This window comes from Mustela lutreola, chromosome 3 (assembly GCF_030435805.1).
Source record: "Mustela lutreola isolate mMusLut2 chromosome 3, mMusLut2.pri, whole genome shotgun sequence".
In the NCBI taxonomy this organism is placed as follows: Eukaryota; Metazoa; Chordata; class Mammalia; order Carnivora; family Mustelidae; genus Mustela; species Mustela lutreola.
Window position 1 is genome coordinate 82787482 of NC_081292.1, and position 16663 is coordinate 82804144.

The following is a 16663-nucleotide window of genomic DNA, read 5'->3' on the forward strand; positions in this document are numbered from 1 at the left end:
ATATTTTTGGCAGTAGCAAATAAAACTGAGCTGAGTGTCTCTGTATCATATGCTCACTGCTGTAACAGTTGGTTTATCTATTCGTTATTAGGAATTCATATGAGAACTCACTCAGCATCTTAGGCTAACCTTTCAGAAACACTGAAACCAGTGAACACATTTCTTTTATTAAATTACCTGCCTGACAATTAAGTCTGTATGCTCCTATATGTCAACACAACTGTGTGCAGAAGTACTGAGCGGTACAATGATTGCTGTTAGCTGGCAGTCTTTTTTACATAAACCTCTGCAGTGCCTAGATACAAACTAGCAAATTAGGTTAAGAATAGATTGAAGACTTCTTAGAAGCATGTAGCAACCACAGCAAATGAACCTAAGGTTTTATACCCTCATGATCTAATTTTTGCTTCAGTACCTATGACTTATTTTGCCACCTGTTCCCACATAGTTCTGTAATCTTTATGACAACACTGGAAGTATGAGTTCCCGAAATCCACTCAGTATTTGTAGTTAGCACATAACAGACACTCAATAAACAGGTGTTAAATATAAAAATATATGTTTATAAAAAATAAAAAATTATATTAAAAAAAAAGCAAAAGTTTCAAAGCATAATAAATGATGGACAAAAATATATATATATATATGTACTGCCAGTCTTGTTTTATAAGCAAAGAGATCAGATTCTCTTTTCTGTTCCCTTGGTATACTTTCCTATGGGAGCTCATACAACTCAATTTCCCATGAGAAAAAGTACTGACACTGTATTTTACCAGATAACCTCTGAAATTTCTTCTCTTTACTACTCTGTTCCCCCTTTACTGATCAACAGTGCTTTCACACAAATCTTCTTGTCCCCTTTCCATGACCAGCTTCTGTCCAGGCCACTGCTTCCCAACCTGGAGAACACCAACAATCATCCCCCTGACCCCACCTCTTTATTACTTTTTGGACTGAATTGCATCACCCCAAATTTTTGGCATTGTAGACAGAATGGTTTGTTTGTTTATTTTTCAGGATGCTCTTTTTAAAATATGAATCTAAGTATCATTCCTCTGCTCAAAAGACTTTAATTCTACAAGTAACTTGAGGGTGGTATCCACACAGCTTAGCGAAGTTTAGAGGGCCTTTAGATCCAAAACCTGTGCAGGGCTCAGCCTGCTTCTTTCCATGTCCTTCCTGTGTACCTGGCTTTGTGATCTACTTTAGCTCCTGAAAGTGCCCTCACTCCCTCTTTTCTTTGCCTCTCCCATCCCCTCACTCTCCAGGCACGTGAGCACACGGGACCTTCTGCTTGGGATAAGCCTGGAAATACTAACATCTTACTATTGGCTTTGCAAAATGAATAGAAATCAAGGGTTGGGGAGAAGGGGGTGGGATTATGGACATTGGGGAGGGTATGTGATTTGGTGAGTGCTGTGAAGTGTGTAAACCTGGTGATTCACAGACCTGGGGATAAAAATATATGTATATAAAAAATATATGTTTATAAGAAATCAAGGGTTGGAAGGTGGGTAGGTAGGGTACACATTACCATGGATGTATATGTGTCTTGAATTTTTAAAATATTATCCAAAGAAAGCATGGATTAAAAATTGTGAAATATATAGGGCACATAGCCTACAAAGGACATGCAAGAGCCCTCAGCAAAGGTAACAAGCACTGAAAGGCAGGGCACAGTGTTGAGGCTGGAGGTGAGGGGCCAGCATGCACATGCCAACTTCTCACACAGCTTCACTCAGGATTACTCCCCACCCCAGTATTTATACCACCAAGATATAGAACCATCATTCTTCATTTTCTCATCCAGAAACATAAACTTGAGATTTAGATTTAAGATAAATATGCCTGTCTTATTCCGTACCTTCCCTGGCCCCCCACTGCTCATTTAGGTTAAAGCTCAAACTGCATTATTTTCATGATTTAAAATTCAAACTTTTGGTATAGTCCCAGTACCTTGGAAGTCCTGGAAAAATTCTACATCTGTGCTACTGGTTTCCCAATATCCAACTATTCTAAAATACTCTGCATAATTTTAACTAAAGTAAGTTTAATCATTATTTATATGATGAAATCATGTTATTTCACACACCGCCTGACAGCCTCTGTTACCTTCCAAAGAACATAAAGATTATTTCTGACAGTTTCCTTTAAGATTTTTATTTTTTTTATATAACATTTTGTATATGCTGATAAATAGATGAGCTTAACTTCCCTAGAATGCACTTGGGTTTCTGTGTTTTACATGTAGAACTAAGAATATCAGAACTTCAAGGGAGCTTAGATACCATCTAGCTAAGGTGTTTTATTTAAAGATATGGAAACTAAGCTCAGTGGTTGTAATTTGTCTAAATTCACAAAAGTAATAAATTACAGAATCAAGTCAAAAGCTAAAATTAGTCAGGCATCCAGTACAATATATTTTGACTCTATTTGAAGATTCTATTATTATGTTCATAACCACTTATGTATGAAAATAATTTAAAAAATAGCATAGCGAGAGACTATTTTTTGTGTTACAAGTGTATATTTATTAGCAATAAAATCAGAAGACACTGTAATATTCTTAAGGAAAAATAAATTCAATAAATAACAATAACTTTTCAACATCATTTAGTTTGCTGTCTTCCTAAAGTATGGGCAAAAAGAAAATGACACTATGAGAAAAGAACTTTTCAGTGTTTCTTGTTGGTCACCTTTTCCTACAGTATGTTTATGAAAGTATCTAGCAAGCTGCCATATAAATACGATCTGTTGTCTCATATAACGGTACTCATTCCAGAGCTACATGATGTGTTCCCTTAATATATTACACACCGTTTCTTACCAGTTTAGTAGAGGTTAGAACTTGATATGTAGTTCTTGACTACATTAAATATGAGACACATAAATTAAGTAGAAACTAAAAATTAAAATATGATTAACAGAAACAGTGGATTCAGAAGAAGAAAGCCCACCTTAATATTAATGGTGGTGTTGGTAAAGGTGGTGGTGGTAGTAGAGATGGTAATAGTTGGTAGCAGTGGTAGCAGCTATTTCTTTTTTTGTTTGTTTTGGTAGCTATTTCTTGAGTACTTACTAAGGGACAGGCATTATTCAGAGCCCTTAAAGTGCTGGTTCATTAATGATTTCCTTGTAATACCTTTGAAAGGTAGATATTATTACCATTAATTTTTGCCGAGAAAGAGACTTAAAACACAAATTGGTGAGCAACACAGTCAAGAAACTATATTTGGTAAAAATGGCAAAGTTACACTTTTAAACCAAGCAGACTGGCTCCCAAGTCCATGCTCTTAACCACCACATATCTCAAGGTATGATACTGAATTATGCACAAGACCAGTGATGAGCAATCATTAATGAAGAATGAGGGATATTTTTATAATTATGGCCATTCTAAGTCAGATTCAGAAAAGTACATGATGCATGTTCTACCTCTGAACATTGAGCTCTCCTGGAAGAGCAAGCATGCTCTGAAGATGAATGAACTTTGAATTTATATTATAAATGATTGATATTTCTTGAACATCTACATATTCTGTCTCCTAAATTTACTAAATATGAGTATAGAACATCTTTTTTAAGTTTCATATGTCTTAGTTTCTCATCTGAAAGGGGGCTATTAACTGGATTTACAGAGTGAAGTATATGGACTAATTAAAGGGCTTAAATAATACATGGACAATACAGGGGGTTAGATAAAAATGATACCTAGCTAGCCTAATGCTAGCTATGACTTGTTTATATATTATCCCATTTATTTATCATAAAATTTTTTAGATGAATGAACCAATGTAAAAAGAGATTCACTAACTTCAGTCATCCAAGTGATTATTTAAACCAGGATTTGAATCACTATTTCTTTAACTCTTAAATCCTCTGCTCTTGCCACTGTGTCATATTATTATTTTCTTGGAGGCAAGGTCATTGTCGTGGGCTTGGTCTATTCAGATCCACTCTCATATCACTTAATCTCCACTGATGCTATGACCCAGCTTCATCCAAAAGCCTCCTATGTGCACAGCAATGCCAAGGAGGCCACCTCCTCCCACCCCCAGGAATGGCATCCTGAGTGCTTTCTTGAAATTTTTCAAATTGCACCCAAAAAAGACAATCAGTCTTCTCCCAGTTGTAGCAGTGATAAAATATAAAATTGAGTGCCTCCACTGGCTGTATTTTCCCACTATGTAGAGAAAGCTAATCAGAAAGAAAAAAGACTAACTCAAGAGAAAAATCAGAAAATAATAAATTTCTAAAAGGTTTTTGGGTTTTTTTACAGGTTTGATTTTTTAAATCGTTTGTTTGTTGTTTGTTTGTTTCAGATGTTTCTGAAGCCAGCTGTGTGCCTCCAATCCCAGCAGATTGGGGGTTTGACTCTTCTTTAATTTTCCTTAGCCAATCTAGCACCAGTATTTTCCTGAGCTAGTCAAGGGTTAGATTCTTTTATCCAACTGGAACACAATACATCTCTACTCAAGACTAATACATAGTGGTTATAGATTTCATTATTCAGCTTCCACATCTGTTAAAGACATTAACTTTTGTTTTCAAAATGCACATAATATTATATCCATGCTTTATAATGATAAAAAAAAACCAGATACTTTATTTTTCATTTGAAAATCTAACATCTATGGAGTTTAAGAATGAATTTCAACTTTTATAAACTATAAAAAGAAAGGATGAGAAAAGAATTATTCACTCTTTCTTTCAAACTTCTCCAGATTCTTTGCAGGCCATATGGAAGAAGATGAAGAATCAGGCTCTGTAGTCAGCATCCTTACATAACCCAGCTCAGCAAGTCACTGCTTATCCAGCCTTGAATACAATCCTCTTGGGGTGCCTGGGTGGCTCAGCTGGTTAAGCTCCCACCTCTTGGTTTCAGCTCAGTCATAATCTCAGGATCCTGGGATTGATCCCCACATCAGGCTCCATGCTTGGTGAGGAGTCACTTGAAGATTCTCTCCCTCTGCCCCTTCCCCCACACATGTACACTCTCTCTCTCACTCTAAAATAAATAAATCTTTTTTAAAAAACAAGTAAAATCCTCTTCCTTCTATTTTCTTTTACATAGAGAGAACAACTGAGTCTACCTCATAGGGACATTGTAAGGACTACATGACTCTACATTGGCAAAGCAAGGAAGCACTGAGAACACTTGACAATAAATCTTAATTCCTGTTATCATTTATTTGACATAAAATATTGGAGATTATGATAAGTGTAATTTTTAAAAAAGCCTTAGGAAGTAAAATAAACTGTTGCTTGTTGGAACTGAATTACTACCTCTTCCAGCCATTGAAAAATGCTTTCTACTCTTCAGGGTAGAGTCCATTGACAGTGGACCTTTAGTGGCTCAAATACCTGAAATATCTGAACAACTAGGAAATTCTAAGTTGACCAGAAAGTCAGCAAATCATGTTTTCAAGTTGCAGGTTGCAACTTAGCTTCAAAATCACATGGACCAGGGGCGCCTGGGTGGCTCAGTGGGTTAAGCCACTGCCTTCGGCTCAGGTCATGATCTCAGGGTCCTGGGATCGAGTCCCGCATCGGGCTCTCTGCTCAGCAGGGAGCCTGCTTCCCCCCACCTCTCTCTCTGCCTGCCTCTCCATCTACTTGTGATTTCTCTCTGTCAAATAAATAAATAAAATTTAAAAAAAAAATCACATGGACCATTTTCAAACTAAGAATTTGAAAAATAGGGAAACGCATAGAGGCTTTATGGTAAATGGAACCTCAAAACATGGTGGACCAAAGTTTGTACAGTAGTCCTGGTCTCTTTCCTCCTCAAATACCAACACTCACATAGCTCTTTCCAAGTCATGGTGTATTTTTTTTTTAATATAAGTTTTTATTTTTTATAAACATATATTTTTATCCCCAGGAGTACAGGTCTGTGAATCACCAGGTTTACACACTTCACAGCACTCACCAAAGCACATACCCTCCCCAATGTCCATAATCCCACCCCCTTCTCCCAACCCCCCTCCCCCCAGCAACCCTCAGTTTGTTTTGTGAGATTAAGAGTCACTTATGGTTTGTCTCCCTCCCAATCCCATCTTGTTTCATTGATTCTTCTCCTACCCACTTAAGCCCCCATGTTGCATCACCACTTCCTCATATCAGGGAGATCATATGATAGTTGTCTTTCTCTGCCTGACTTATTTCGCTAAGCATGATACGCTCTAGTTCCATCCATGTTGTCGCAAATGGCAAGATTTCATTTCTTTTGATGGCTGCATAGTATTCCATTGTGTATATATACCACACAGGCCTCAGTTTTGCTAATTATAAATCCAACCAGTACTTATTAGACTTTGAGGAGAAACAAAAACATAACTTGGGACCTGCTCTGAAAAGAAAATAAAAATGACTGTGAGAAACATTACTTTGCTCCTAGTTCCTGAGAGCAAATGTCATCTCTCCCTTCATAAATTCAATGAGAGTTGTATCTGTGATGCTAAATTAAAGTATGTGGAAAAGTTATTTGTTAAAAATGAATTCCAGGATTCAGACAGGAATCTAGTGAAGAGGATTTTACTGAGAGACATGAAGGCTCACACGGTGTCTCAGTGTATCTGTAACTACTTGCCTGTTGACTCTGAGATATTGGTGCTGTCCTTTATGTGATTCACACACCTTACATCTTGTGTTTCTTATGATAAGGAAAAGAAGGTGAAATATGTCAAATACTGAAGTTATGAATCAGTCTTAGATAAAGAGTAATTCTTCTTCTTTTACTTTTCCAGAATATTCTGAAACTTTGAAGAATCACATACATTTTCCTATTACAGCAAGGTTAGCCCTGTATTTTGATATGCGAAATATAATTTTGGATTCTAAAGTTAAAATAATAAATTGCATCCATTCTTAAGCTAAATTTTTTTTATACTATAACAAGTCCAAACTGTGTTCACACTATGGAAATGGTATCTAAAAAGGTATTTGAACATTTTCACACATATGTAGAACAATGACAAACAGTGGTTCTCTTTCAGCTTAGTGATCAGAACTTTGTTAAGCATAAAGAATAAAATATGTTGATTCCAGTACTATTAAACCATGTTTTACAGTATGAACCTAATTTAAAACATTATCAAATATAATATTTTTCATACTGTTCTGTATCTCATTCTCCATTGATAAAATGAATCCTAGCACTAAAAATACATATATAAATATAAATATGTATGTATAAATATATATAATATATATTCAGAATCTCTGGTCCTCTGTAAGTAAAATATAATTTTTTTCCACTTAAAATGCTGAAATATTTTGTGACTCTCTCACAGTTCTACTAGAGATTATTCTGCTAATGGTATGATCAGGTAGAATCATGTGTAAATTTTTAGAATGAGAGAATAAAACTCAGGAAGTTATTGAAATATAATTCCTGTATCAACATAGAAATAAAACCAATGATCACCCTAAGCCTCATACCTAAATGCTCACAGAGGGTGAGATTAAAACAAAATAGTTTGGGCATATTAAAAAATATAACTATCAAGAGGAAGATACAGGTAGACTTGTAAAATATAAAACTTCACGAGGCATGCATCCAGTGAGCATGCCAAGTGCATACTGAGAAAGTAAATATTCAAATTTCTCATAAATGTATAGACTCAGAATGATGTGGGCAATGACTGAAGACATAGAAGTGGGTAGAATTTTATTCTATCTATACAAAATGCTTTCCAACACAAAGTGTTTCTTAAATCATAAGCACAGTGAGCAAAAGGACAAGTTAAAAGTCATAGAAATGAAGGACCTAGCAGGATAGCTGGGAACAAGTCAGGACCACTGAGAAGTCAGAAGAAGGACCAATTTTATGCTAAGACAGATTTTTGGAGATATCCTGGAATCTTTTCTTCTTGCTCTGCAAACAAGGAAACAGAGCCAGGCATGTCTGAGTAAATCCTACATTACAGAGTCATAGCAAGTATTAAATAGAAAAAAGTCACGTATGAAGTGTAAAATGGCCGAACATGTTAGTTATAATGGTTCCTATCATGAGGTCTAGGATTCTGCATCCAAAATTTGACTATTTATTAGCAACTGAATGTCGCTAATGTCTATCTGTATTTTTTAATGTGGAACAGGGAGGAAAATGGAACATATCTAGTAAAAGGTTAAATAGAAACATATGAACACACTTGAAACAGTGCCATAAGCATGATGACTTAAATACTTAAGTAATACTTTATTGAAGAATGAATACTTAAATACTGCTTTTTTTATGCTGCATGACGGCATATTTTATATGACCTGAGAAGTAGGCAGGGATGATTAACACTTGATACAGCAAATCCTAATTGTGTATATCTCAATGGACAGAGCTTCAGGATTTATGTAGTAAAAACTGTTAGAGATGAAAGGAGAAATAAAGCTATCCGCAGCTATGCTGGGATGTCAACATTGATCTCTCAGCAACTGATAAAACTACTGGACAAGAATTCCTCAGTGGCGCAGTCAGTTAAGCTCCTGCCTTTAGCTCAGGTCATGATCCCAGGGACAAGAGAGCCTGCTTTTTCCTTCTCCCTCTGCTTCCCCCACTGCTTGTTTCTCTCTTCCTCTCTTTCTCTCTCCCTCTCTCTCTCTCTCAAATAAACAAAAATCTTTTTTTTAAGAGATTTTATTTATTTATTTGACAGAGATCACAAGTAGGCAGAGAAGCAGGCAGAGAGAGAGGAGGAAGAGAGAGCCCAATCCCACAGGACCCTGGGATCATGACTGAGCTGAAGGCAGAGGCTTTAACCCACTGAGCCACCCAGGTGCCCAAATAAACAAAAATCTTAAAAACAAACAAAACAAAACTACTAAACAAACTAAGGAAGGATATAGAAGAACTCTACAACACCATCAATCAACACGAGCATTATAGATTAGTGGCCTAACATCACATTATGCTTTCTCAAGCGGCCATGAAACAGTCACAAGAAAAACACATTCTAGTTAAAAAATCTAACCTTAAGAGGGGCGCCTGGGTGGCTCAGTGGGTTAAAGCCTCTGCCTTCAGCTCAGGTCATGATCCCAGGGTCCTGGGATGGAGCCCCGCATCGGGCTGTCCGCTCCGCGGATAGCCTGCTTCCTCCTCTCTCTCTTTCTACCTGCCTCTCTGCCTACTTGTGATCTCTGTCTGTCAAATAAATAAATAAAATCTTTAAAAAAAAAATCTTTTTCATGTGTCTGTTCGCCATCTGGATGTCTTCTTTGCAGAAATGTCTGTTCATGTCCTCTGCCCATTTCTTGATTGGATTATTTGTTCTTTGGGTGTTGAGTTTGCTAAGTTCTTTATAGATTCTGGACACTAGTCCTTTATCTGATATGTCGTTTGCAAATATCTTCTCCCATTCTGTCAGTTGTCTTTTGATGTTGTTAACTGTTTCCTTTGCTGTGCAAAAGCTTTTGATCTTGGGGCGCCTGGGTGGCTCAGTGGATTAAGCCGCTGCCTTCGGCTCAGGTCATGATCTCGGAGTCCTGGGATCGAGCCCCGCATCGGGCTCTCTGCTCAGCAGGGAGCCTGCTTCCCCCTCTGTCTCTGCCTGCCTCTCTGCCTACTTGTGATCTCTCTCTGTCAAATAAAATAAATAAAATCTTTAAAAAAAAAAAAAAAAAAAAAAAAGCTTTTGATCTTGATGAAATCCCAGTAGTTCATTTTTTCCCTTGCTTCCCTTGCCTTTTGCGTAAACCTGGTGATTCACAGACCTGTACCCCTGGGGATAAAAATATATGTTTATAAAAAATAAAAAATTAGATATAAAAAAAATAAATAAAAAAAAATAAAAAGGAAATAGCAATGGAAAAAAAAAAAAGACAGAAAAACAATACAGAAAAAAAAATCATTTATAGTCCTGCTCTCCAGCATCTCCTGTTAACATTTTGATGTATCACCTTCCATCTTTTTCCTATGTTTTAAATGCATGATTTGGAACGAACTCATATTAAACATATTGTTTATGTAAAAAAAAAAAATCTAACCTTAAGAAACTAAATAATTGAATATGATCTGAAGCTTCATGATGATAATGTCCCTGAAGAACCCTTAAACAATCTTAATTCTCTCCCTCACATTGTAAAACCACATTTTAGTGGAATTCAATCAACCCTTCTTTCAACCGTATATCTGAACACCATAATTTTACAGGAGAACATCAGAAAAGTAAACTGGCTTCTTTCTTTTCCTTCCTTTCTTTCTTTCTTTCTTTCTTTCTTTCTTTCTTTCTTTCTTTCCTTCTTCTTCTTCTCCTTCTTGGGGACTCTGGGATCATGACCTGAGCCCAAGGCAGACACTTAATGACTGAGCCACCCAGATGCTCTGAATGGATTCATTTTTTTTCTTTTTCTCTTTTTCTTTCTTCTTTTCTTTCTTTTCTCCCCCTCCTTCTCCTCTTTCTTCTTCTTCTTTCTTATTCTTTTTCTTTTTTTTTTCTTTCCAGTTCAACTCCTATTATTTGATAATAGAATTGTCCACCATGTCTCATTTACCAATCATGATTTCCATATCCTAGGATTTTTGCTTGGAACTGTGGCAGAGGTCCTGCACTGGGCCTTGGCAAATGTTAACACAGTTTTACCTGTGATCCTCTTTATCTCTTTCTATTAAAAATGTTCACTAGGGAGTATGAGTATATTAGTCCACTAGGGCTGCCATAATAAAATACCATTGAGTGTGTGACTTTAACAATAGAAATTATTTTCTTACAGTTCTGGAGGCTAGAAGTTCCAGACGAAGGTACTTTCTGGATTTGCTTCTGGTGAGGACTATTCCTGGCTTGCAGATGGACGCCTTCTTACTAATTCCTCACATGGTTTTTCTTTTGTGCACGTAAGGAGAGAAAGAAAGCTCTCTGGTGTCTCTACTTATATGGCAAGTAATCCTATTTACCCTTATGATGTCACTTAGCCTTAAATTACTCTTAAAGTTCCTTTCTTTAAATACAGTCACCTTGGGGGTTGAGGCTTTAACACCATTAGGGAGTTCATAATTCAGGCCCTATCAGGAGGTACAGAAGCTTATTTAGGAGGTAATCCCAGAAAAGCAAATGTGAGGGATATCAGAGAGTAAGACAGGAAAAGAAAAAAACAAAAAAACTCCACCAAAACTGATGTGTATTTATTAACATTGCTGCTATAACCAGGAGAGATGATTTTTCTAGGAGTCTTGAGATAATACTGAATTCCTTAAAAAAAAAAAAAAAAATCTGTGTAAAGCAGAGATCATCAAACTAAAATCTGAAGGTAGGGTTGCCAGATAAAATATTTTAGGTAGGGTTGATTCCATGTGCTCTCGTCCCCACTGTGCACTCTCAGCTTCTGGGTGCCTGCAGGAGAACTTAGAACTCTTGACTCTGACTCTAGTTTTGATGGTTTTTGACAACCCCTGCCAGTCTATCATAATGTGATTTTCTATAGGACATAAGAATCTATGATTTCTGAAACCTGTGAATGCATATTAATGGCATCTACTTAGCAATTCTCATTATGTTTGATAGCAAGGGCCAGTTTGCACAATTAAATCCCTGCCTACTTATGTTGTGTTAGAAAGTTGGGTGTTCTGGAATGAAAGGCAGGTGAAGCTCAAGGCGTAGATTTTTTTTTCCCTGACTTCTCACAGCATGCCATGGCTTGACATCTTCTTCCTTTTCACAAGAGGAATATAGATATTCCATATTCAGGAGCAAGGAGGGGCTCTGACATCAACAGGAACAGCTGATTTCTCATAAGCTGAACCCAGGAATTAAAGGAGGATCTCTCCCTTTCTTAATGAGATGTCCTATGCCAATTATAATCTCCTCCCTCTGACCATGTGCACACACGGAAGGGATGCAAGGATCACTGTAGGTCATGTCATCTCACACCTGCAAAATCCTCTGGTTGTTGAAAAGCCCAAAGTCTCCTGTTCCACTCCAAAAGTAGGCCACAATTGCTTTAGTGATGAGTTTCCCTGAGCAGAGTATTGGCTAGAACAAAAGTCAAAAACATTTGTTCAGACCACTCTATGACCAGAATACCTCACAAGTAAATTAACAAAGAACCTGCTTCATAGGTTTTCAACAAAGATTTGATAAATGGAACAAAAATATATAAAGTATTTTTGGCTTTAATAATGTTACAAAAATAAACAAATTACCAGATCACACTTTTGTTGTTGATTTATTTAGGTATTAAGTCTTGGCTAGTTTTTTTTTTTTTTTCCCCTCCTTCATAGACACTTTTACAATATAAATCTGGGTTATTACAGAGTATCATCTTTATAACAGTGATAATCCTTGTTTCCACATTTCTTTCCTACTATTATTATTAAACATCCATCAATCCAAATTCCTTAAGAAATTATTGCTAGGGATGGCAAATGTATGTTACTCTTACCACATCAGCCTTTGACCTATCCTCTGAAATACCAGAATATAATCTGTCTTGTATTTTTGTAACATTTCTTCAGTCTTCCAAAGACCACTTGACTTTACTCAGCACATCAGGTTGAATAAATAACAGTTCCCTACTATATTTTTAAACAAACAAACAAAAAGTGCTCTGTTTTGCTTCTATATCTTTTAACAAAGTTCTGTTCTATTAGTATGTGATATTGGCCCAAGCTCCTGAAGACAGAAAACTCTGCAAGGCAGGGCTTTTCTGAGCCCATGGAAGGTTACTACCTCTGAATCTAGATCCTCACCTGATGCAAATATTTTGTTCACTACATTAGGCAGTTTGGATGTGATCTATGATATGGATACTGATTCATAATTTAAAGTACCTACGTACCTATCTATGTTCTTATCCATCTGTTTCTGTTGTTGATATTCTGTATAGAAATCTATTACAGCATGGAGGGAGGCATCCTATTCTTCTTTTTCTTCTTTCTCCAGTTTGATTGCCTTTTTTTTTTGTTTGGCAAATTCTGACGGTTTTTAGGGACTTCCATACAATATAAAGATCTTTAGAAAATGAAAATATTAAAGGGCATTTAAAAATTATTTTAATGAATATTAGTAATATTGTCTTTAAAGATAGTGAAAATTTGGGGCACGTGGGCATCTCAGTGGGTTAAGCCTCTGCCTTTGGCTCAGGTCATGATCTCAGGGTCCTGGGATCAAGCCCTGCATCATCGGGCTCTCTGCTCAGCGGGGAGCCTGCTTCCCCCACTCTCTCTGCCTGCCTCTCTGCCTACTTGTGATCTCTCTCTCAAATAAATTTTTAAAAAATTAAAAAAAAAATAAAGATAGTGAAAATTTAATCTCTGAAACTGTCCTGATTTAGAATGGAAGTCTTCTAATAATTGTATTGACTATTGCTATGTGCTCTATATGTATGCTGTCAACAGGTTACAGAATACCCATACACTTCCTTTCTTGCCAGTCAGAAAAATTCACATTGGTACATTGAGTCAATCAACTGTGTTTGTCCGAAACTATTGATTCTAGCATGACATGTTAGTGTGACTACTTAATATAATATTGAGAAACTCAAATTCTTGAAATATCCATGCCAATATATAGAATTCTATGAATGTTTAGACAGACATACTAAAAGTAAGTTGTTAAGCAAAATGTTATCAAAATTTAAGCAAGGCAACCTTAGAAGTTTGAAAAACTACTAAAAATATAAAGGAAAGCTCGGCATTCAAGTTGCTTATCAATAATCTAAATATTATTATACTCAAAAAATCCTTAAAATGGAAATGTAGTACAGAAAGTGCAAACCAGTTACAATTTATGCAAGGAAAAAAATGATAAGACCATAATCAACACGTTTATAATCAAAGAAAATATCATGGCCTTATTAGAAAAGATTGAGAAGTAAATATTCAATTATAAGTTGATGTTAACATATTTAGGAGAATATGTCATTTTTTTAAGTTTCCCTTTTTAACCAATGTTCTCAATTAACCATCTCTGGTTCCTACACTATAGTGTGTATGTGTATGTAGCTATGTGTGTGTTTCAGTGACAGACATTATTTAAAATTTTAAAAAAATGTTCAGGTCTATTCATAAAATAAGAAAACTAACTAAAATTTCAAAGACCAACAACAGAAATCCACTTGTAGAGTAGAGATTATCATCAGCAGTGGAGTGTGACTAGATATCTACCTGTCTCTAAATATCTTTCCCATGCAGGTAACAAAATGTCAAAAATTCTACCATTTGAGACATATTTCTTTCAGCTGAGCCACCCATTTTGTATGAGACAGTTTTATATACTTTTAAAACTATAAAACTCAGTATAAAATATTAATAACTCCCCAACACCTTCTGTAACCTCTAGATATATTGTGGCCTTTTGTTTACTGTGCACATGGCTCATTATACACTCCCTAAAAAGGAAACTGGGGTGATTTGGTCACTATTTTTTATATACCTGTAATGCATATCTATCTCCTTTGCTAGAGTATGAACTGTATATGAAAATAGGCTTTTGTTTCACAGAACCTCCAAAACCTAGCACAATCCCTGAGAAATAGATAATATATCATGTTAAATTCTCCCCCAAATCACATGATGATTTTTTTTTTAATTTTTTATTTTTTATAAACATATATTTTTTATATACATATATTTTTATCCCCAGGTCTGTGAATCACCGGGTTTACACACTTCACAGCACTCACCAAATCACATACCCTCCCCAATGTCCATAATCCCACCCCCTTCTCCCCAACCCCCTCCCCCCGGCAAACATGATGATTTTTAAACAAAAACCGAGGCTTAAAGAAATAACTTGCTCATCATCACATAAGGATCACATTATGAAAAATGGCTTGTCTAAATCCCAAATCCATGCTTTCTCCACTATATTAAGAAGCATTATTTTACTCTCTCTTGAAATGCAGTCCTTTGGAAAGAATGTATTGTTCATTAAATCCTCTAGGGTAAATTAATTTTGCAGATATCCTCTTCTTGACCATTAAGATCGAATCAGTAGAAACATTTTGAGCTCACTAGAAAGATGCTGAATCCATGAAAATAATTTAAAACAGTATCAGGAGACAATGAAGATTAAATCTGTCTCCTTGCCTGCAGTTAATTCTGTTTTAATTAATCTGAAATTCTTACTCCCATAAGAAAAATAATGACAATTATCAGATTTTAGAGAAGCAAGAAGAATTCCAATAGCTCTTCAAACACCAAAAAAGAATATTTTTTCCCAAAATGTGATACCAAATCATTCAAAATATTCATATAAAAATCAATACATAAGTTTAAGTATGCCAAGGAAAATCATCGAAACAAACACTGTAACATAAATAAGTTTGAACAAAATACAGCACACTTAAAACAAATATCTACTTTACCTAAAAGTTTCTTTTTAGTCTGGTATCTGACAAAATTCTTGATGGGCAGAAATTCTCTTAAAATTTTCCTCTCTGAATCAGGATTCAAAGAAACTTTTCTTTAAACTCTGTGATACACACACACACACACACACACACACACACACACACTATACAGAACTGTTCTTAAACTTCAAAACTAGCTGAGAAAAGAAGGATATTTCTTGACACCAAGCCATAATTTATCTCTGGATCTAAGAAATGCTAAAACAAAACAAAACAAAAAAAAAAAAAAAACTTTGTAATTGTATGATTTATACTTCTCTAAAAAATAGAATATGAGAAAGAGACTATTTCAACTTTAAACTTCTGATAACACCATATTCATCTAAATTATTGGGTCTTAGTAGAATTTAATTCTTCAACATGAAGCATCCCAAATTCATAACCATTTCTACAGGTAATTTTTAGTTGAATCAGCAATCCAAATAAGTTATAGTAAGAATTCGTGTTTCATGTTTTCCTTCAATGATCTCTATGCTACTTATTCTAGAAACACTACTACTATTTATTTCATCCTCATACATAAATGCTTGAGGAAATTTGTTCATATATATCAGCAACAACTACTTAAGACTATGACTACAGGCTCTGGCACAAAAGTCAGTTGGATCCATCCTTAACTTTTGTGCACCATCCCACCAAATCTTCTCCATGTACCCTTCTAAAAATAAAATGAAACTTACAAGCAGCTATTCTTTCTTAAACAAAACAAAACAAAACAAATTTTGCAATCTGTGTCTATTCAAGTTCCTAAGTATCTTGTGTTTTCACATTTTGCCACCTTCTTAAGCACATTCTGTGATTTCTATTACTATTGGTAAATAGTAAATATTATGAACAGACAAAAACTGTTCCTTTCACTGGAAAACACTTAACTCTACAATTCAGTTTTCAGTATGACTACAATTGTGTTGTAAACTGAGAAAAGCCTTTATTTACTTCAAAAGCAGATTCATCTGGACTTCACTGTCCTGTAAGTAAGCATCCCAAGGTCTTCTTCATGATTAGATTCCTCTGCCCTAAAAGTTTCTACGTATTTTGCAGAAACTCAAAGATTTATAGAGTTAAACCTTGCTGGAAAAATTCAATGGAACAAACTTGAGCCACTGCAATTTAAAAATATGCTTAAATCCTCCTCAATTACATTATAATTGGTTTTTGTTGTTGTTGTTTTTCTTCTATCCCACTTAAACTATGCCAGTTAAGATGGCATCAGGTTAGGGTACATCTGACCTACAGTCTTGGGAACATCACTTATGGATGGCTTTCTGAGTGAGTTTAAAATGTATCCTTTTGTTGAAGTTAATTATGTATGATTGACTAC

The 16663-nt window shown here is 35.5% G+C and overlaps 1 protein-coding gene across 1 annotated transcript in view; it reads right to left on the reverse strand.

The window, feature by feature from the left end:
- The window catches only part of SNTG1 (syntrophin gamma 1), a 941158-nt gene that overhangs the window by 700793 nt on the left and 223702 nt on the right, over positions 1-16663 (reverse strand). The gene's annotated exons all lie outside the window — the stretch shown is intronic.